The sequence below is a fragment of the Ambystoma mexicanum genome, chromosome 5p (assembly GCF_040938575.1).
Source record: "Ambystoma mexicanum isolate Mex_15411 chromosome 5p, UKY_AmexF1_1, whole genome shotgun sequence".
NCBI lineage: Eukaryota > Metazoa > Chordata > Amphibia > Caudata > Ambystomatidae > Ambystoma > Ambystoma mexicanum.
The window spans coordinates 273,812,486-273,835,199 of NC_090930.1; the positions used below are offsets into that span (position 1 = coordinate 273,812,486).

General features: G+C 49.9%; 1 protein-coding gene across 2 annotated transcripts in view; it reads right to left on the bottom strand.

Annotated features, from left to right (window-relative positions):
- AKAP14 (A-kinase anchoring protein 14) overlaps window positions 1-22,714 on the bottom strand; it is a 345,387-nt gene that overhangs the window by 224,813 nt on the left and 97,860 nt on the right. The gene's annotated exons all lie outside the window — the stretch shown is intronic.

Below are 22,714 nucleotides of genomic sequence, written 5' to 3' on the forward strand. Positions count from 1 at the left end.
CTAGCCTACCCAAATCAGGCACTAAGTACATATTTGTCCGGCATCATGAGCACGCCAGCCTCCGTGTCAGGGTCCAACCCAGGGTCGCCTACGCCGGCTCACGTGGTGCAACCGATTCAACTGCGGCTACCACCCCCTTTCACCATGACCCCACAAGCCACGAAAGGACCCAGATGGACTTATTGGATGGAAGACTTCCAGCATTACGTCAGGGGATCCGGGGATGGAAATTCCCCCAACATCAGAGACATTTTCCTTAATCTGGTGGGGGGGCGAGATAAAGACTGTGGTCAAGACTATTCCTGCAGCTGAACAGAACACTTTCAAGGACTTAATAAAGGCCCTAGACAAACTCCTCATCATAGAAGTCAATCGCGACTATGAACGCTACCTTTTCAACAAGTGCACTCAAATGCCACAGGAAACAGTTGATGAATTCATAACCCGCCTGAGAGTAAAAGGTGCAAATTGCCAATTCGACGCATTTTCTCTGGAAGAAGACATAAGATTAAGGGTCATTGAAGGTTGCTTATCCCCTGCCCTCAAGAAACAGCTCTTGAAGAAACCCCTCTCCATCCAGGAAGTGAGCGAGCTCGCTCGCATACATGAGAGGGTCGATGCCCAAGCTACATCCATGGCCAGTCCAAGCAACCCCAAACACGACGCAGCGGAACTAATAGCAACCATACAACCATCTCGTCCAGGCGACAGGGGGCCACAGCCATACAGAACTCAAAACATCCAAACACCCCGCCTACAGAGACAATGCTATCGCTGTGGGATGTCTTTTCCGCACGCAGGATCTTGCCCCGCTCTATCTCAACGAAGCACAAACTGCGGAAGAGAAGGCCATTTCCACTCAGTGTGCAGGGAAGGCGTACCATTTCCTCCCGCGAGACCCCAAACGCCAGTCAGGACATTTGTCCGTCCGCCACCTCCTAGACACTTTCAACCCCGATACTACCAACAAAGCCAAGGACAGAGACGGTACGTCAGAGCCATTGACGAATACCACACGCCGGGATACCCACCACAGCCAGAGCAGTCTGATCGGACCAGATACTTCACCGATGAATATGACCATCCACCAGAAGAATATGGGCCTGAAACTCTCTACCAGGAGGTGCAGGGAGCTGCATATGACATACCATATGACTCATACGACCAAGATGAGTTTGTCAACCTCATACTCGACACTGAAGAGGCCAGAGAAGCCCCGAAAATCCCCATCAAAATGGGAAATAGACAATTCCAATTCATGATTGACTCAGGCGCTACTGTTAACATTATGGGCGAACAGGACTATGCCATGCTACCGAACCCACCTGCACTTCAACAGTCCTGCTCAAGGATATTTCAGTGGGGCGCCACCACCCCCCTACCGACAGTAGGATGTTTCACACAACGCCTTCTCCTGAATGGCCGGAAAGTAGACACAACAATACACATCATCCGGTCACTTGCTAGAAGCCGATGCCTGCTCAGTTATCACACGGCGTCCCGTTTGGGTTTAATCGAAATACACGTGAAGGCGGGAGACTCCATCACAGCAACCTCCGAGAGCATGAACGCAAGAGATACAGTTGGCGCCATCGCATGCTACCAGATGCAGAACCTGGTCACACAGGCTGACATCACAAGAGACTTCCCCAACCTCTGCAAGGGGCTGGGCAAACTCAAGGCCCCTCCCATCCGACTACACATTGACACATCGGTGAGGCCGGTACCGCAACATCCCCGGAGAGTGGGTTTCCACCTGCAAGTGGCAGTATCAGACGCACTCCAACAACTGTTGTCTGATGGTATCATTGAACCAGCCACAGGTCTGACACCATGGGTTTCCCCACTCGTGGTTGTACCAAAAGAGGGAGGAAAGATCCGTTTGTGTGTGGACATGAGGGTGGCAAACACTGCCATTCAGCGCGAGAGGCATCCGGGCCCTTGCATCGAGGACATGATCGTGCAACTGAACAACGCCCAGATGTTCTCCAAACTCGACCTCAACCAAGGATACCATCAGCTGGAGCTGCATCCGGAATCCAGACCCATCAAGACGTTCGCGACCCATGACGGTCTATACAGATATCGGCGCCTGAACTTCGGCATCTCATCAGCCGCAGAAATCTTCCAAGAGGCCATCAGGCAGGTGATCAGACCCATCAAAGGCACACTGAATTACAGTGACGACATCCTCGTCTTTGGATCATCGAAAGAGGCTCACGACAAGGCTCTGCTCGCTACATGCGCAGCACTCCAAGAAGCAGGCCTCACCCTCAATATTGCAAAATGCCGTTTCAGCAAGACCAAGCTAAAATTATTTGGACACATCTTTTCCAGCGAGGGTATGTTGCCGGATCCTGATAAGGTTGACACTATCACCAACCTGGAGGAACCGCGACAGGTTGCTGACATCCGCTCGTTTCTCGGCATGGCTGGCTACTGTGCGCGGTATATACCGCACTACGCGTCCCTCACCGACCCTCTACGGAAACTCCTCCAGAAAGAAACGGTGTTTGAGTGGACCCCTGCATGCCTCCAGGCTTTCTCCGACATCAAGCGGGCCCTGATGGAAGCACACCGCCTGGCATACTTCAATCCCGCATGGCACACTGAAATCATGGTGGACGCGAGCCCGGTGGGCCTTGGTGCCATCCTAGCCCAAACCAGCGGGGCGGATGTCCACCCGAGACACGTTGTCGCATACGCGAGTAGGGCCCTGTCCACCCCAGAACTGGCCTACTCCCAGGCGGAAAAAGAGAGCTTAGCTGCCGTCTGGGCGTGCGAACATTTCCATGACTTCATCATTGGAAAAAAGTTTACTTTAATAACGGACCACCAAGCCCTGCTATCACATTTTGGCAACCCGCACACCAAGATGCCTCCGAGAATCGAGCGGTGGGGAATCCGTTTACAGGAATATGACTATGACATCGTGCATCGTCCCGGGGGCGACCTTAACCCCGCTGACTACCTGTCACGTCACCCAGTTGGGGCCCCACTGACCCGTGAGGGAGACATCGCCTATGTACAGTACAGAGCGTCGAACTCGCTACCACCGGCGTTGTCCCTGGAGAGAGTTGCTGCCGCATCAGCTGCTGACCCCACCATGGCACTCGCCATCAGCCTCACATTGTCCAGCAAATGGAGAGATCACCATAGAGCAACGCTGGCACACCCAGGAGCGTGCAAACAAGAAATTGAAAGGTTGGCCAGGGTACACAGCGAATTGGACGTCAAGGACAACGACATCCTCCTCAGAGGGTGCAAAATTGTGATCTGCGCCACGCTCAGGAATGAAGTGGTAAGCACGGCCCATGAGGGTCATAGAGGAGCAGAAAACACTAAGAGGCAGCTGAGACGCCATGTCTGGTTCCCGTTTCTGGATGAGGCAGTAGAAGAATGGGTGAAGAACTGCCACGCCTGTCAGTGCACAGCCCCTGCGGAACATCCACCCCCGCTCCAGCACACACAGATACCCGAACGACCATGGGAACGTGTAGCCATGGACTTCTATGGACCCACGGAAGAGGGTGACTACCTCTTGCTCATAATAGATGAACACTCACGTTTCCCAATAGTCAAAACGGTCACCACCACTGCATTCCCCCAAGTAGCAGCAACAATAGAAGAAGTGTTCAGCGAGTGGGGGATCCCCAAGATAGTCAAATCCGACAATGGGCCCCCGTTCAGTGGACATGAATTTGGAACACTAGCAGAACATCTAGGGTTTGTACATACGAAGATAACTCCTCGCCACCCTCAAGCGAATGGGATGGCTGAATGATTCATGGCATCAATCAAAAAAACGAGACAAAGAGCCAGAGTAGAAGCGGTCGACCCACACCAGGCGCTGTGCCGACTCCTACGGGACTACAGAAACACTCCTCACGAAGCCACCAACAAGACACCTGCCGATCTCATGTTTCGCTACAAAGTACGAACCCGCATAACGTACAACCCATCTGATGAGGAGCCGCTTGACATGGACGTGCTCCGAAGGGATGCAGAAGCCAAGGAGAGAGCGAGACGAGAGACAGACGCCCGCCGTCATGCAGTGATGCAAGACTTCCACATTGGAGACGAAGTACTCGTCCAGCAACCAACGCCCAGAAAGACAGATCCGCGGTTCGCTCCAAGTCCCATGAGAGTAACCGCAGTGAAAGGCACGATGGTGACAGCCGAGGATCAAAGTAGAGCTGTCACCAGGAACTGTCAACAATTCAGACACTACTCCAGACGAGAAGGAACAGAGCCGCTATATCGATCGGCCTCTCCAGAGCCGCGAGAGCCGCGGGACGACTTGTGGGTCCCACCAGGAGGAGACCCAGGAGGGACAAGCAGAGAAGTGAGGACCACGGAACTGCAAGAGGCAGGTGACCAAGAGGAGAGGCCACAGAGAACTGTAAGAAAACCTATGAGACTTGTTGAAGAATGTTGATCTCGATGTTTGAATATATTTGTTCGGGGGTGATGTTGCCAAGCACTCAGGGGTTAAGGAGTGCTGCCCCCACCGTTGTGGGGGCGGAGCGATGACACGGCGGGAGGAGGAAGGGAGAATGGGGGTTTATGGGAAAAGGCGCGCTGAGCGCCAGTTAGAGTTTACGCTCGGGGAATAAAGGAAGCAAGTTTACAAATCTCCGTGTGTGCGCGTCCTCCTTTACAAGGCCTCTACGAGGCAACAGAGTTCAAAGTCAATGCAAGGGGGGGCTCCCCAATCCAACATGGAGGACAGGTCATGCCCTGCAGATGACCAATGAGTAGGGACCCTCCTCTATATATGTCCTTTACTCTAATCCAAACTCCTCTTTCTTTGCTGCTGATACCACAGCTAAGTCACTCCTTCTAGTTGTGCCTTGCATGCTAGTCAATAGGGGCCTTCTGCCTCTTTCCTCCTCAACGGCAGCTCCTGGCGACCAGCTCCTTCTTGGACTGCAGCTAACTCCACCATTGTTTGTGGACTGTTGTGCCTTTGAGACGTCCTGCGGGCCACAGTGCCTTTTGCCTCTGTCTACCGAGGCCTGCACCTCCTGTGCCCCTCACATCTCCAGCTGATGTGTGCCCCCGGCGGCCAGCTCCATTTCGGGCAGCAGCGTTCTTCACCCTGTTTGCGGGCTGCTGTGCCCCCCACTGCTCCCAGTGCAGCCTTCTGCGACCTGCTCCTTCTGTTCCATCTGTATCTCTGGCGGTCTGCAGCTCCCGGCGGCCAGCTCCACCTACTGCGGGCCACGGCACCTCCGCCTCTAGCCCCGCAGCTCCTTCTGCTCTGCTTGGTCTGTACCGGGCTACTGTGGTCTCCTCTGCTTACTCTGGGCTGCCGTGCCCCCACCACTGCAAGCAGCGGCTCCGGGCGGCCTGCTCCTCCTTCTTCAGTCCGTGGCCCCTCAACTTCCTGACCTGCTCCATCTGCTGCGGACTGCTGTGCTCTCCTCCTTCAATTTGACCGGCTGTGCCTGATTGAGGTATACTGTGCCTCCGCCTCTGTGCCCTCTCCTCCTGCTCTTCAGCTTTCTTCTGACTGCCTTGCCCCCCCGCCTCTCTCGCCTGCTTGGTCTTCTCCGAGATACTTTGGTCTCCTCTGCTGCTGCGGGCTGCCGTGCCTCCACCGCTGCAGGCAGTTGCTCTGGGCGGCCTGCTCCTCCTTCCACGGTCCGCGGCCCCTCAGCTTCCTGACCTGCTCCAACTGCTGCAGACTACGGTGCTCTCCTCCTTCGATCTGGCCAGCCTTGCCTGTTTAGAGGTCTGCGGCGCCTTCCGCCTCCTTGCCCTCTCCTGCTGCTCTTCTGCCTCAATCGGACTGCTTTGCCCCCCGCCTCTGCCAAGTTTCGACCCTACTGCTCCTCTGCCTGCTCCTCCTCTCGAACTACTTCATCTCAGATCCCACTGGACTGCTGCAGCTCCTCCAGTCATATACTCCTGGACCCACTTCTCCCCCTGACGACTGCAATCCTACCACTGCCTGCTGAGGACCACTGCCTTCAGGCCTTCTCCATCTACTCCGGCCTATAGCGACCCTCACTACCCTCATAATCTGCTGACTGCTTTGCCTCCACTCACACTCTACAGGCTACTTACCCCCCGCTGCTACAAAGGGTGGTCCCGACCACTCCTATGCCCTCTCCTCCTCTCTGACTTCTACACCCCCAGGTCCTACTGATCTGCTGCTGCCCCCCACCCTTTTACTCCTGGCCCACTTCTCCTCCCGACGGCCACCTCAACCCCCTCCCTTGATTGCCCTGACCCCTGCGGCTCCCTTGCCCTCTTATTCTGTAATTGCCTCCTGCACCCTCTGTCACTTCCCCCTCTGTCCCTGTGGCTCTTCCAACCTATTGGTCCACCCCATATGTCACGAGCGGCAGCAATTTTCCGGCACTATGATCAACTGCGGGCTACTTTGTCCCCCTCCGCTGCCATCTCCGACAGACATGCTATAATACAGCTCCTGTGTCTCTCTCCATCCCACTGATCTGACTCACCAGCTGTTTCTGATTACTGCCATTTGCTACATTTCTGACCCTCCCAGTTCCCTTCCCTGATCCCTCCTGCCTCAGCCTAAGATCTCCCTCTATCGGACCACATCAGAGTGTCCCTACCACCAACCCATAGTTTTACTGCTTGCAGTGCTCCCCTACATACCCCTCCTCCCTGCTCCCCATCTTCTCCCCCACCCACCTCCCTCCTTCTCTTGCATTCTCCCTTTGCTGTTTCTTGACCCATTGTCCAATTCTTTGCACTCTCCATGTTATGCTTCCTTCCTTTTCTCAATTTTCGTCTCATTCCCCTTCCCTCCCCCCTCTCCCTTACCTCTTTCCCCTTCAGACCACACTTCATCTTCCTAATGGCGATCTCCTCTCTCAATCCTCGCCTCTCTACCCACACCCTCTCAGCCCCCCCCCAATGCCTCTCCCCAACGCATAACCTTATCTATCCTCCTCTTACTAACACCACCAATGCCTTTGACGTGCCCTCTGGAACACCGGATCGATCTGTAATAAAACCACGGTTGTCCTGGACCTCTTCCTACGCCTTAACCTCCAATTTCTCTGCATTACTGACACCTGGATCCCTCCTCACAACACCTCTGTACCTGCCTCCCTCACCTCCTCCTCTTCCTCCTTTGAACAAGTCCCCCGTTCTTCTGGCTGCGGAGGCGGTCTTGGCCTTCTCTTTTGACCACACTTCACTTTCTCTCCCTCCCCTACTTCTCTACCTTCCTTCCCTTCCTTTGAATACATGTTCAAAATCTTTAACTCCCCTCATGCTATCTCATTCCTTATCATCTACCGCCCCCCTGGGCCACTGTGCTCCTTTTATGAGGACATTGACCATCTCCTCAGCCTCATTTCCCCCAGTCCCACTCCTTTACTCGTACTTGGTGACTTTAATCTCCACCTCTCTTCGAATCCTCCCTCCTCTCCTCTCTTATCCATTCTTGACTCCTACCTCCTCTCTCCCCTCCCCTCCTACTCATCAATCTGGCTCTACCATTGACCTCATGTTTACTTCCTCTCTCATTGCCTCCACCGTATCCTCCCTTCCCACCTACTTGTCTGATCACTCTCTACTTTCTTTTTCCCTCTTCCTTCCCTCCCCTTCTCCTCCTCCACCTCCTTAATCTACTTTGTTCTTCCGACGTGACCTACGTGGCATTAACCCCTCTCTATTTCTTACATCCCTCTCCTCTTTCCTTCCCCCCATTTCCCATTTCTTCTCTCTCTCCGCCTCTGAGGCCTCCTCCATCTTAACTTCTTCTCTCTCTTCTTCTGTCGATCTTCTGTACCCCCTCTCCTCATTTTCCCCCTCTCACCGTCCTGCTCAACCTTGGCTTTCTTCTCATCTCTCCTCCATGCGCCGCCTCCTTAGGCGCCTCGAACGTCAATGGCTCAAAAACCCAACCCCCGCTAACCAATCTGCCTACTTCTCCTATCATTCCCTCTACGACTCATGCCTCAATTCCGCTAAACGCACCTACTTCTCTGACCTTCTCCAGTCTCAATCCTCCCACCCTCGTCACATTTTTCAAACCTTAGCCCGTCTTCTCTCTCCATCTACTCCTGATCCCTCCACCGCCTCTTCTCTCTCTGCTACTGATCTTGCCTCCTTCTTTTCCAACAAAGTCCTCAACCTTCGTCAAACTATTCTCTCTTCCCCCTCCTACTCTCCTCCTCCTTCTTCTCCTCCCCCCACCTTTTCTATGTCCTCCTTCTCTCCTGTCACTCATTCTGATGTTACCCTCCTCCTCACCAACACTCATTCCACTACTTCCCTTGCTGACCCCATTCTTACCCCCCTCATCCCTAAAATGTACACCCTCCTGATACCTTACCTTACCTCCTTCTTCAACATCTGCCTCTCAACCTCCACTTTTTCTACCCCTTTTAAACATGCGACCATCATCCCTATTCTCAAAAAACCTTCTGCTAATCCCAATCTTGCTTCCAACTATCGCCCCATCTCTCTCCTACCCTTCCACTCCAAACTTCTTGAATGCATTGTCTATTCTCAACTCTCTTCCTTCATCTCTAACCACTCCTTCCTTCCCGCTACCCAATCTGGCTTCCGCTCCTTGCACTCCACTGAAACTGCTCTCACCTCTGTTCTTAACTCTCTCTCCTCTCTGCACGTTACTCAAAACACTCCTCCATTCTTATTCTCCTTGATCTTTCCGCTGCTTTTGATACTGTTGACCATCCTCTTCTTCTCAATTCCCTCTCCTCATTTGGCTTCAAGGACTCTGTTCTTAACTGGCTCTCCTCTTATCTCTCCAACCGCTCTTTTTCAGTCTCCTGGGGTGGCTCTTCCTCCCCCTCCTATGCTCTTAACCACAGAGTTCCCCAAGGTTCTGTCTTGGCCCCTTTCTCTTCTCTCTCTACACTTCCTTCTTAGCTCCTTTGGCATCTCGCACCATTTCTATGCGGATGATACCCAGCTTTTCCTCTCCTTCTCCACTTTCTCTCCCGATATTCATGATAAACTATCTTCTTGCCGTTCTGCTATCAAATCCTGGATGTCCTCTCACTTCCTTATTCTTAATACTGAAAAAACTGAACTCCTCTTCTTACCTGCCAATTCTCTTCCTCCACCCTCCCCTCCTGCTTCCATTCTCTTTCCCCCCTCCCACCTCTCCTTCTCTCCCCATTCCCGTAACCTTGGTCTCCATATTGACTCTCACCTCTCCCTATCCCACCACATTTCTCTTACTGCCAAATCTTGTCGCTTTCACCTCTACAACATCCGTAAAATTCGACCCCTCCTTACCTTTCATGCTACTAAACTTTTAATTACCTCCCTCATCTTCTCCAGACTCTTCTACTGTTCCTCCCTTCTCTTTGGACTCCCCTCCTCTCATCTCTCCCCACTCAAATCCATCTACCACTCTGCCATCCGCTCCCTCTGCCTTCTCTCACCTCTTGATTCCATCTCCTCTTCTCTCTCCTCTTTAGGTCAGCTCCCGTTTCACTCACATCTCAAATTCAAGTTCCTCTGTCTTGTCTTCAAATCCCTCTTCTATACCCCTTCTCGTTCTCTCCGTTCTGCTAATCTTTTCCTACTCTCTCCTCCTCCACCTCCCTGTGCCCCCTCCCGCTTCCGATCTTTCCAACTCCTTGCTCCCTTCCACTGGAACTGCCTCCCCCTTCACACCCGCTCTTCCCCATCCTTCCCTTCCTTTCGCTCTTCTCTCAAATCATACCTTTTTCCACTCACCTCCCTAGCACCCTTTGTTTCCTCTCGTTCTTCTCCCTCACCTTCATTCCTCATCTCGTACCACTGCTCTTCCCTTCCCTCTCTACCGCCCCCTCCCCACCCCCTGCTCTCATATAGTCCCACTCTTTCCTCTCCTCTTCCTCATTCACTCTTACATTCCCTCTTCTCCCGCTCCTACCCCCACTAACTCCTTCCTTTCCCTCGCTCACCCTGCCCCTCCCTACTCCCTACTCCCTCCTCACCTCTGCAATGTTGTAAATTGTTCTTTAAACTGTTTTTGTGTTATGATTCAATTACCATCTTATGCTTGTTGTATTTTGCCTGTTCTTATGTAAAGCACTTTGGATTAAAGGGCTATATAACTTCAATAAAACACAAATACAAATACATTGTATATTATATATTATAGTGTGTAGAGTGTAGTGTTTTACTTTATAGTAACACTTTTACTGCTTTCACTTTGGGAATTTTTCCTTAGTTTCTTGTTAAAGTTTGTTATTGTGCTGGAGTGTTGGTGAGGGCGCGTGAGACCGCCGCTTTATTATTAGCGGTTTTGTTTTCTTGCACGAGCAGCTCCACTTCCGACTGAGTTTTCCGCTGTTCTCCAAGCCCAACGCGCGCGGGCCTGCCGGAAGCTTTCGCTTCAGACCCGACGCGTGTGGGCCTTTGCTACAATAAATGCACCATTCCCTTTGGAATTCTCGGCGCTGGTCGGCCCCACCCACTCCATGCCCAACACGCGCGGGCCTGTCAGAAGCTTTTTCTTCAGACCCGGCGCACGTGGGTTTTTAATATATTTTTATATATTTTAGTATATATTTTAATATGTTTTATGGTTCTCTTCGGCTCGGCTTCAAGTTAGCGCCGGGGTACCGCCCACCCCTGCCCCAACTGCATACCTTTCAGAAGCTTTTGCTTCAGGTGTTGCGCAGGGGTGGGGGGGTTCCCATCAATATGGTATTTTCTCTAGGAAAATTTCGGCACAGCTGGTTCGCCTGCTCGGCTTCAGGCTTTGCCTGAATTATAGTGCAAGGTTACCCCCTCGTGTGCTGCTGGGTGCCACACCCTGCTAGGGTGAGCAGCTTTGATGTGCGCTTGCGCAGTATGTTTCCTCTGTTACGGCGAGAATATGAGCCGTGTGTAAAGAGCATTAACCCTTACCTGCTGGGTTTGTGATTATATTCAGTACTAATAAAAAGAAATACATTTTATTTCCTTCTAAGAAAAGTGAGAGGTTGGGGAGATGTTTGTTATAGAACTTTAGGGGGGCCTTCCCTGCCTATCCAGCCATTAGTACCGCAGACAGTCCTCATTGGACACTGCTTGGTCAAACCTTATTTCTTCGCTAACCTCAGCATTTAATAGGCCTATTAACGAGATCTCTGACTTTCATCCTTCCCGTTAAGTGGTTTCTTCTTTACGGATCAAGCTCCCTGTATGTGCATTAGTATTTCCAATCATGTACAGGACAACTCAGTCCGCCCACTTCCCCTAGTCATACCTCCTCCTCCCCTCCCCCCTTCCTCGGAAAGGGGTCAGAAATGTGAGTTGGAGGAGTCCTGACAGTCCCAGTCTGTTCCTCCTTGGGTCTGATAGCTGCTTCCCGCAGTCCCTATTTCTTCTACAGATAGCCCAGAGGACTCGAACTCGCCTCCGGAAAGGCGCAAGAGAAACTTAGATCTCCCATTTTTCCTCCACAAAAGGATCAGTTCTCGTTGCTAAGGGGGTTACCTGCTTCATCCTTCTTTCTTAATAAGGTGGCCCTCATTCCAGTAATCGACCACTTCATGGTGTCATGATTCCTGCCCCTCATGTCCCCAGCCCTCCAAGAGGTCAGGCTGGAGCCAGGCCACGATCACCTACATGGCCCTCAAGGGCCTCTCCATCCCTCCAAAGACCCACTTGGAGTCAGACTTGGCGCTTGTGGCACCAGACTCACTCACTCCCATAGGATAACATTGGGGATTGGACTTGTAGAGCATTGATGGGGACAAGATGGATGCCCCCACATATTTCGGTTCCCAGAACTGCATGTGCGGTCTAGTCTTTTGGGTGTGGTTCAGCCCAGAGACACCTGCGATACCCATGGACTATTTAACCCACACCCAGGCTGAGAAACATGCTTTGCATTTTCTGCACCTGCAGCGTGACACTCACCGTGTTCGGATCGGTCTCCAGTAGGCCTGCATCTTTCTTCGGCAGGCATTAGACAACGAACTTCTGTCCCTACGCCAAGGGAATCAAGACCTATTAACATACATAGCCACGTTCAATAGACTCGTAGTTGAAGCAGAATGGCCAATGGAGAAGAGAACCATGTTATTTCATCGGGGGTTGCGGGGGGAGCTCAAGGATGTTCTCGCACAAGTAGTGAACCCCCCGAAAGACTGCTCAGAATTCATTGACCTTGTTGTTCAACTGGATCATGGGTTGCAGGACCGAAGAGCAGATCAAACCAGACCGGACCCTAGCCCTATGTATGTGCGTTCAAAGGACAATATTGCCCGAACAACGGAAGGTTCAGGAGAACCAATGCAAATCGGGGGGGTCAGATACCCCTTGACGAAAGCGGAAAGGGATAAAAGGAGACAGCAGCAGTTATGTCTGTACTGTGGAAGGTCAGGTCATTTCCTTAAAGAGTGCCCTGTGAAGCCACCGAGGAGGACGGTAGGGGCCACGGACAAGGGAGATACCATCATGGAATCGGAAAACTCCCCAGCCCGGCAAGTGTAGAGGTCCACTTGTCGAGCGAAGGAAGTGAACTACAGACCTCCCATTTTGCACTATCTGTGGTCTTGATCAGTCAACAACAACCATCTCGGATGCACGCAGTAAGAGCGTACATAGACAGTGGAGCCGTTGGGAATTACATTGACCAGGATCTTGCTGCAAAGATGGGGCTTCCGTTAAGCCCTAAATCAACCATCAACCATTGTCGACGGCACGGAAATAGCTTCTGGTCCAGTATCCCAGTGCACTGCAGCTTTTTTTTTTTTAAAGTTTCTTTTTTTTTTTTTTAAATTAATTTTTAAAACAAACAAACAATACAAACCAAACTGGCAGTGCTTTTTGCAACAATCACATGAACATCAATTAGTCAAGAGCACTGCTCCCCCAATCCCTCCCCCCTCAAGAGCTTGTTTGTCCTTCACTTTCCGTATCTGCTACGTGTGGCAGGATATCACCTCCTTCTGAGCCTGCAGAATCCGTAATTGTTCCAAACAGTCCTGCTATTAATACTCTCCATGCCATCAGGGTACCCACTTCTTCTTCCCCACTCATGCTACATGCCTCCTGCCATACCACCGTTTCAGCCTCTGCCCATTTCTGCAATTCCTGCCACCATACCTCCACCCGTGGCTTATGACACTGCTTCCATCCCATGGCAATCCTCCTTTTTGCGAGCACATATGCCAAGTCCTTCAATTTCCCAACATGTTTAAGTTTCCGTGGTCTGGGAAACCCTCCCAGCAGGCAGGCCCAGGCTGTATCTATAATGAGCGTGACCCCTTTGTCCGCCAGTTCTTGCACCACTTCTCCCCAGAAACTCTCAATCACTGGGCAAGACCAGAACATGTGTGTTATATCAGCATTTCCTTGTCGCATTTTGGGCACGCTTGTCGTCCCGCATTTCCGAACTTAGATATTCTCATCGGGATCATATAAGCTCTGTGCGTTATATACAACTGTATTTGTTGTAATCTAGCATTTCTTGACACCTTCTTGTGGTATCCCATAGCACGCTCCCACATCCCATCCTCCATCTGTGCTCCCACCTCAGTTTCCCAATCCAACCTCAAATGCGTCAACTCCTTCCCAACCCGGGTCATCACCATCTCATACAATCTAGAGATCTCATGCCCCCTTTCTGATATGTCATATATTGTCCCCATAGTGGCGTCTGGTTCCTCCGCCAATACCGTCTCAGGCCAGATTTTACGAATATTCTGCACCAGTCTTAGGTACGTGACATACTGGCCCCTATGCAAGCCCGCCTCTTCCCCTAGTCCTTCAAAATCCCTAATGGTCCCCTCTTGTCAAACATCCCCCAATGTAACCAGCCCGACCGACTCCCGGTAGGTCCTGATTATCATCCTTAGTTGCTTGTCTTCCCCTGCCAAAGCAACCAACGGCACCTGCGGGGAACACGGGTACGGGTCTTCCATCATTCGACATACTCTATGCCACATCTTCCACCCCAGCAACATCATTCCCGGGCGCTCCTTCATTTCTGAACTAGGCAACCAAATAATTTCCTTCAGGTAAAACGGAGTGCAGTCCTGTCCAAACAGCCTAAATTCGGGAGTTGCCTCATCAGAGAGCCATTTGACCACATACTGCAACTGACCGGCTACATAATAGGCCTCAAAATTAGGCAGCTTAATACCCCCCCTCTCATGGAAATTTTGCAACTTCCATAGCGCCACTCTATTCCGGGTGCCATGCCATAGGAAGTCTCTGCACATACTATTCAGCTTAGCAAAAAACTTCTTAGGAATCATATACGGAATATTGCTGAAAAAATGTAAGAGCCTAGGCAGGACCACCATTTTAAGCATCGCCCCCCGTCCCATCATTGCCAACGGCAACTTCTCCCAAAACTTCATGCTTTTACGGATTTTTCCCACAGCCACCTCGGTGTTATGCAAATGTTCCTCCTTTACCGTGTGATACACATCTATTCCGAGGTAGCGGAAGGAACCCACCGCCCATGATATCGGCAACACTGGCAACCGCTCCGGAAGGGTTACTCTGTAGCTACCCAATGGGAATATGCTCGGTTTTTGGGGGTTCACCGCTATGCCAGACAGTTCTGCATACCTTTCCATTACATCCAGAATATATTGAAGATTTTTCTCCGGATATTTCAAATATAATAGCAAGTCGTCAGCATACAGGGATATTAGGTGTTTCTCTCCCCCTATCTCGATGCCTATCATGTCATATTGTTGCCGAAGGTATACTGCCAGGGGCTCCAGGGCCAGAATATATAACATCGGGGACCAGGGGCACCCTTGTCTGGTGCCTCTGCTAAGTTGCCACCTCTCGGATATTACCGCTCCTGTACGAACCCTAGCTAGTGGCTCACTGTACAGCAACTTTTCCCACCTAATGTAGCCCGGCCCCATCCCGTACTCCCTCAGGGCCTCCAGCAACCACGACCACCTGACGGAATCGAAAGCTTTGACTGCATCTAAGGACACAACCGCCATTTCACCCTCACTCTTGTTCCCCCATTCAAGCACCCGGTGGAGTCGCCTATGTTTGTGGGTTATATTCCTGTTGGGGACATAGCCTGTTTGGTCCGGATGTATCAATTTACTAATAACTCTCCGCAATCTATTAGCCAGGACCGCCGTCAATATCTTGCCGTCCGGATTCAGCATTGACAAGGGTCTGTAGGAGCCACAGCTATGCCCTGGTTTGTTGGGCTTAGGGAGCGGTATTATGATCGCTTCTCTAAGCGATTCCGGCAACTGGCCCACCTCAAATGATTCATTAAGCATTTCTAGCATGGGGGGAGTACCGCCTCTCTATATGCTTTATAAAATTCGCTAGGAAGTCTGTCCGCTCCCGGGGTCTTACTGGTGGGCAGCTGCCTCACCACCTCAATGCACTGCAGCTTTAACCTTTCTGTGCCAGGATGGACACCAAGAATCTATCGTTTTTGACCTCATTAAGGCACCACAGTTCCGGTTGATTTTGGGAATGCCATGGTTGGTGGCTCACAATCCTCGAATCGATTGGCGAGCAAAAGAATTGGCCTTTCCCGAGACTTGCGCCCACACATGTTATCGCCAAGAGAAACAACCAATAGACACCAGAACCTCCACGCTTGCGACTGTGGCAATCGGCACCCTACCATGTGAATACCAGGACTTTCAAGATGTCTTTCAGAAAGAACAGGCTGATACCCTGCCACTCCATAGGCCATACGATTGCCAAATCGACCTGATACCCAGCGCACAAATCCCTTGTGGGTGAATTTACGCACTCACGGAACCAGTAAACCAGCACCTGAAGGCCTATCTTGACCAATACCTGGCCAACGGGTTCATCCGTCCCTCGAAGTCTCCAGCAGCCAGTCCTCAATTCTTCGTACCAAAAAAGGAGGGGGACTTGAGAACCTGCATCGACTATCGTGCACTGAATCAGATTACCGTAAAGAATCGCTACCTCCTGCCAATGATCCCTGAATTGCTTGATCAAGTCAAAGATGCCCAAATCTAGACAAAACTAGACCTGAGGGGGGCATATCACCTTGTTCGCGTAAAACAGGGGGAAGAATGGAAAACCGCTTTTCGCACCAAATACGGCTTGTACGAATATCAAGTAATGCCCTTTTGGCCTTTGCAACGCACCTGCTGCAGAATTGATTGATATCTGTGCACTAGTGTACATCGACGATATCCTGGTATATTCCGCATCAAAGCAGGACCAGGTTAAACACGTCTGATCCGTATTGGAGAAACTCCGTCTACACCAGCTCTACACCAAGCTCAAAAAGTGCTCATTCCACGTCTCTGAGGTGGAATTTCTGTGCTTTATTCTTAGCCCGAATGGAATCCGAATGGATGTACACAAGGTAGATGCTATCCTGAACTGGCCATACCCAAATTCATTCAAGGGGGTTCAAAGTATGCTGGGTTTTGCAAACTTCTACCGCCGCTTCATCCCAGGATTTTCGCAAATTGTGCATACCATCACGTCATTACTAAGGAAAAGCAACAAAATGTTTCAGTGGACAACAGAAGCCGAGGAGGCTTTCCAGGAACTCAAAGCAAGATTCACATCTGCCCCAATCTTACGCCACCCTCGCCCTGATCTCCCATACCTGGTGGAAACAAATGCCTCAAGCATGGCTATGGGAGCCGTCCTCTCACAAAACGGGCCAGTTACACCATGTTGCCTTCTGGTCGCGTAAATTCACACCCCCTGAACTCAATTACGCTATCACAGACAAATAACTCCTGGCCATTAAGTCAGTCTTTAAGGCATGGCGGCACTACCTCTTGGGCGCCAGACACACAATCACCGTAATAACTGACCACCGGAACCTCCAGTACCTAAAAACGACAAAGGCCCAATCCTCACGACAACTACGTTGGGCTCTTTTTTTTGCTGAATACGACTACGTGATTACATTTCGACCATGGGTGAAAAACGGGAAGGCCGATGCCCTTTCCCATATGGGGGTGGAAGAGCAAGGGTATCTGACCCAATAACAATCATCCCGAGTGACAAGCTCCTAGGAATCACAGCAACCATAACTCAGAAAGAATTACATGAAGAAATCCAAAACCTGATGAGTCCGGAGCAATTACAAGCGTGGAGTGCACAAGGAGAACATTACATGATAAAAGATCAGTTGCCCTACTTCAAGAATCGTTTATTCTTACCAAACCAAGAACTACGAGAACAAGTCATGTCCGGTTATCATGATTCCTTGATCGAGGGCCACCCCGGAATTGCTAAAACCCTAGCCAAGGTAAAACGAAATTATTGGTGACCCACGTGGCGAAAAGACATTATCCAATTCATCCTATCTTGTGGAGTGTGTGCTCAAAACAAGTCATCCAAGCAGAAACCGGCTGTGGTATTACAACCATTGGAAATCCCACCAGCACCCTGGCACACATTGTCCCTCGATTTTATTACTGACTTACCACCCAGTCAAGGGTTTAAAACTATTCTTGTGGTCATGGACCTATTTTCAAAAATGGCACATTTCATTCCTCTTAAGGGGCTCCCAAATGCTTCCACTCTGGCAAAGGTATTTCTTGAAGGCATCGTACAGCTCCATGGGTTTCCTTCAGTTTTGGTCTCAGACCGAGGCACTCAATTCATATCTAACTTCTGGAGAAAATGCTGCTCTATGGCCCAGATCGACATCCGGCTATCCACCAGTCACCATCCCCAAACGGATGGTCAAACTCAGAGGACAAATCAGACGCTCGAGCAGTATCTGCGTTGCATGTTACACCAAGCTGAAGGAAGCTGGTTCGACCTATTATGGATAGCTGAATATGCTTATAATAATTCCCTACACACCAACACTGGGCAGACACCCTTTTATACCATGCATGGCAGGCACCCACGTACTTCTGAGTTGGACGTTCCTAAAACCCTGGAAATGCCAGCAGTCAAAACCTTGCACAAAACCATTTCTCAAACCTTTAAAAGGGCAGCTGAACACCTACTTCAAGCTAAGAATCGCCAAAAGAAGTTTGCTGATCAACACCGGACAAAGGCCCCCAACTACCAAGTGGGAGACAAAGTCTGGTTGGCGTATAAACACGTGTCCATTAAAGGAGCCTGAACTTTCCGTCCAAGATACCTGGGTCCATTCACCGTCACCTCTGTGATAAATCCTGTGGCAGTCAGACTAGCTTTGCTATCAAACATGCAGATTCATCTTGTGTTCCACGTGTCTCTCCTTAAACCTGTTCAACCTGGGACCCGGGTAGCAACGCCACCGCAGCCAGTAGTAGTCGCCGGGGAGCCAGAATTCAAAGTCAAGGACATCCTAAATTCAAAGTACGTCCGATCCAAACTATACTACTTAGTAGACTGGAAAGGGTATGGTCCACAAGGCAGGACATGGGAGCCTTGTGAGTACATCCATGCACCTCGCTTGCTTAGACGATTTCATCAAAACCATCCAACCAAACCAGGACCAGACAGAAGAGCCACCTTGAGAGAGGCCTTGGGGGGGAGTGCTGTCATGATTCCTGCCCCTCATGTCCCCAGCCCTCCAAGATGTCAGGCTGGAGCCAGGCCACGATCACCTACATGGCCCTCAAGGGCCTCTCCATCCCTCCAAAGACCCACTTGGAGTCAGACTTGGCGCTTGTGGCACCAGACTTACACACTCCCATAGGATAACATTGGGATTGGACTTGGAGTGCATTGATGGGGACAAGATGGATGCCCACACATATTTCGGTTCCCAGAACTGCATGTGCGGTCTAGTCTTTTGGGTGTGGTTCAGCCCAGAGACAACTGGGATACCCAGAGACTATTTAAGCAACACCCAGGCTGAGAAACATGCTTTGCGTTTTCTGCACCTGCAGCGTGACACTCACCGTGTTCGGATCGGTCTCGAGTAGGCCTGCATCTTTCTTCTGCACTCAGCTCCTGCAAGAACAAGAACACTGTTAGGAACAGCCTTACCTCGCGGCGCTTCTGCCCATCATTCATCGCTCCTTTTGTTCTGCGGGCATCTTCGGCAGTGTCATTCCCATCCCGGCACGCCGCTTCCTAAGGAAAAGGGAAAAGAACAGAAAAAAGGCATTAGTAAGCATTCTGCAAATCTTCGCTTATTTTTAAATACTGTACGAGCTTCAAACGCTTACCTGAATCCCAGCCGCTCTGGGGGAACCCTGTCTCCGGAACTTCTCATCCATCTGTAAGAGGGAAACGACACTCCTGGTTAGTGTGGAAACATCTAGAGGCGCCGCATACCGCGCTTACCCACCGCATTTGTTCTTCACAACCGGCATCCACGCTGAAAACGTCCCGGCACCTAAAAGACACAGAAAAAGAACTCAGTTCAATGCAAATACGAAAGGGGTGTATCGCACATCGGGCTCTCACTCACCTTCAGCGCTACTCATCTCAGCAGCACGCCGCCATCCCCGGACGCCAGCCATCATCTAAGGAAGGAAAGGAACGAAGTTAGAGAACTGTTCAAAAGACTCATTATACTTACCTGTCAGACTCTTGCCAGTGAAGTAACTAGGCAGCAACGAGCCTGCATCAATCAATGCGCCCCTGCGCTGAAAGCAGGACGAAGAGCACACTATCCAAGAAAACAAGGTGAGCTGTGGATCAAAGGGAAGGGGTGGACCCCGGGGAACAAGGGGTTCAAGCACACAGAGACAATATGGAGTTAAACTCTACCAATCCTGTGTTTTAGGCCCAGTCTCCAGTCCAATAGCCTCCAGGGAAGGGTTTGAGGTCGTAAGAGGTCAGAACATGCTGAGTGACGTCCCCGTGGATACCAGGTGAGCATTACACATGGTATTCCTTTGGTCCCAAACAAAGGGACAGACCCCGAAAAAGGGGGTAGATAAGTCCTTGAGGAGTTGTCAAGGCAACTTATTGGATGTGTTGGGTCCGGTCACCCAGACTTTGGAACTGGCTGATTGCCTGTTGATGCGCAAGTCCTGCGGGGCTGGATTTTGGGAACGGTTAGGCTGCTCAACATCACTAATGCCTACATTTCTACAGAATGGCATAAGTCCCTTCTCATGTGACTTCATCCCAAATTGTCATTAGGCAAGGTTACTATTATTAAGATCTTTGCCCCTCAGGGGAATAGAGCCCGCTCCTCTGGTTGTTTCTCCCGGGGCCCTGCCCATCCCCGGCAATGCTCATTAAGAGGTGCGCGCGCTCAGTTACTCCTCTGCTCGAGGGGCACAAACCCAGTTTTACCCTCAAAGGAGTTTTGGCTCCATTGGAGAGGTCATGCCGGCAGGGGTGCTGGTAGGCCTAGGGTACCTCCAGTAATGCCTCCTGTGCTAGAGGTTTTTTTCTTTCCACATCGGTTAAGGGGCAGGCTGGCCATGTTTTTTCATCAGCAGTGGGAGGCGTTCACCTCAGATCCCCGGGGGTTGCAATCAGTAAAGGGGGTTCATTTTGAGTCTTTCCCCTCTTTTGTTTGTTTTTTCCTTGCCTCTTCCCCTAGTGTCCAACAAGGCCAAGCAGGATTCGATAGTTGTGGAGGTCAGTGACCTCATTTTTGTAGGGACGGTGCTCCCAGCGTCCTTCACACCTTCTCACTTTCTGAGGACGATAGCTCTCGTCCCATTATCTGAGGGTTTTCTTTTTCACCCAGTCATTAACTTACAAGTCCTAGCATCTTTCTGTAGTCTATCATCACTTCAAAATGGAAGGGATTCATCTACTTTCGGCGGATTGTATGATCAAGTTAGACCTCAAGGATGAGTACCTGGTGGTTCTCGTTTTTTCCTCCTCATCAGGAGTTTTTTCTTCAGTTCCACTGCGGGGCTCGCTATTCCCAATGTCCCTCCCTTCGGTTTGGCCTTTTCATCAGCCCCCTGGTGCTTCACCAAGTTAATGAAGCTGGTGATGGCTCACCTCAAGTGCTGTGTGCTGAGTGTTATTTCCCTACCCTCATTAACCTGTGCCTGCAAGACTGGGCTACACAGTCTTTTTCTCTCAAAGTATTTGTTTTGCTCAATTAGTACTCCCCTTATTTCATTTCCTCTCCTCCCATAATTGTGGTGTTTTTCTGTCATGGTGGCTAATAAAGGGTTTGAGGGGCCCTCTTCAGCTGAGGCCAGTACGCAAGTAAGACCTTCTAAGAAAAGTGAGAGGTTGGGGTATGTAAGAGTATTTAGCATTTTTTTTCATGCAGCACCACTGCATGGGTTTGGTGCATTGCTATAATGCGGTACAGCAAGGCATGTGTTGCCAGTGTGACATGGACATGTAAATGAAAACAGGCTATTCAGTCAAAAACGATTTCTACATCTAAAATGCAAATAATTTTTTTTCACAGTTAAAAGCATATATTTTTTTCTCACCTGAAATTCCTCTGTTGCAGGAGACACATTTGAGGATTAATGAACTAACCTCATTAACAATACTAACGATTCTAACTCATTAATAATATAATGTGTTCTCCAGTGCAAAATGAGATGGAAAATGACAGGCTCTGAAAGTCATTTTAAACGCGCATCCAGATTTTTTTTTTCTTTGCTTCTATCTGCGCTCTGTCCACAGTATTTGCAGGAAGCAAAGACTCGAATAAGCAGGAAATCAGTTTGGTTACAGTTGCAACTGTATAAGCCAAGCCATTGTTAAAGAAAAGGAGGGTAGGGCATGATAGAATTTCATTGGTTGAACTCGTTTGGCAGGCTATAACAGAGCTTTGCTAATGAATCTCGGGGAAGAAGAGAGGAGAAGACATTTTACACAGCTGGGAGAAAGACCTGGCTGGTGGCTGGGGATTTTCCTAATTGAAAAAGCAGATCCCAGTGCACTGCTGCAGAGACTGGGAATTCCAGTCAATAAGCCCCGGTTTGAGTGACGGCAGATGCTCGTCCTTGCTGGGGTGATTTAAGAAGAATTCATTGAACCACTTCCAGAAGGCGACCAGCCGATGAATTTCACATGCTGAACAGGCCTGGTAATTATATTACAGAGTGTGGGGGCAGTGTGTTTGTGTGCGAAACTATTCAGGCAGCGTGGAAGAGGGAACTCCAGTGTTTTATCAACATGTTTAATGTTGCGAATTGAATATGTTCTCGCCGCTCTCTTCTCATTTTGTTACAGATAAGGTTGTTACTGTGCAATTTCCATTTATTTCTGTAAAAAGAGTAAGATCGTGTTGAAATGCAATTTTTATAATACACAAAAAATATCTGAAAGCAGACGGATAGTGTGTTTTATTTTTCTCTTTTATTTGTGCATCTTCCATTACAGTACTGATAATATGGGGAGATGTTTAGACAGTTCAATTGTCATTTTTAAGCTAGCTAAAAATAAGACTTAGCGGTAGCTTTGTGCATGATTCCATTCAGTATATAAGTGTATGTTTTCTGAACGGAACATAATAATAATATAATGAAATAGACTGCTGCTGGAGGTACATGAGTCAGCAGAAAGAGAGGCCCTGGACATAGTTCACCGATGTAGATAAGTTGGTGATAAATACTGCATGTTAGCTCGCTGCCGTAGATAAGTTAGTGAGGACAGCCCATGGTGGCACTCCAATTGAAAATGTGGTGCTCCTGAAATGTAAGCCTGAGGCCTCTCTAGTGATCACACGAACAAACTAAGCAAAAATAAGGGGTTCTGGATATTGGGGCCACATATAAAACAAAGGAATTATGCTCACCAGAAATACCACCAATAACGCATACCAACATAATGTATACCACTAAATGTATCTGTGTGCTGAAATAATGTATGTATACTGTAGTACTATATACCAAATCTAATCTGAATGCAAAGAGTGATTATTACTGAATTATTTTCATTT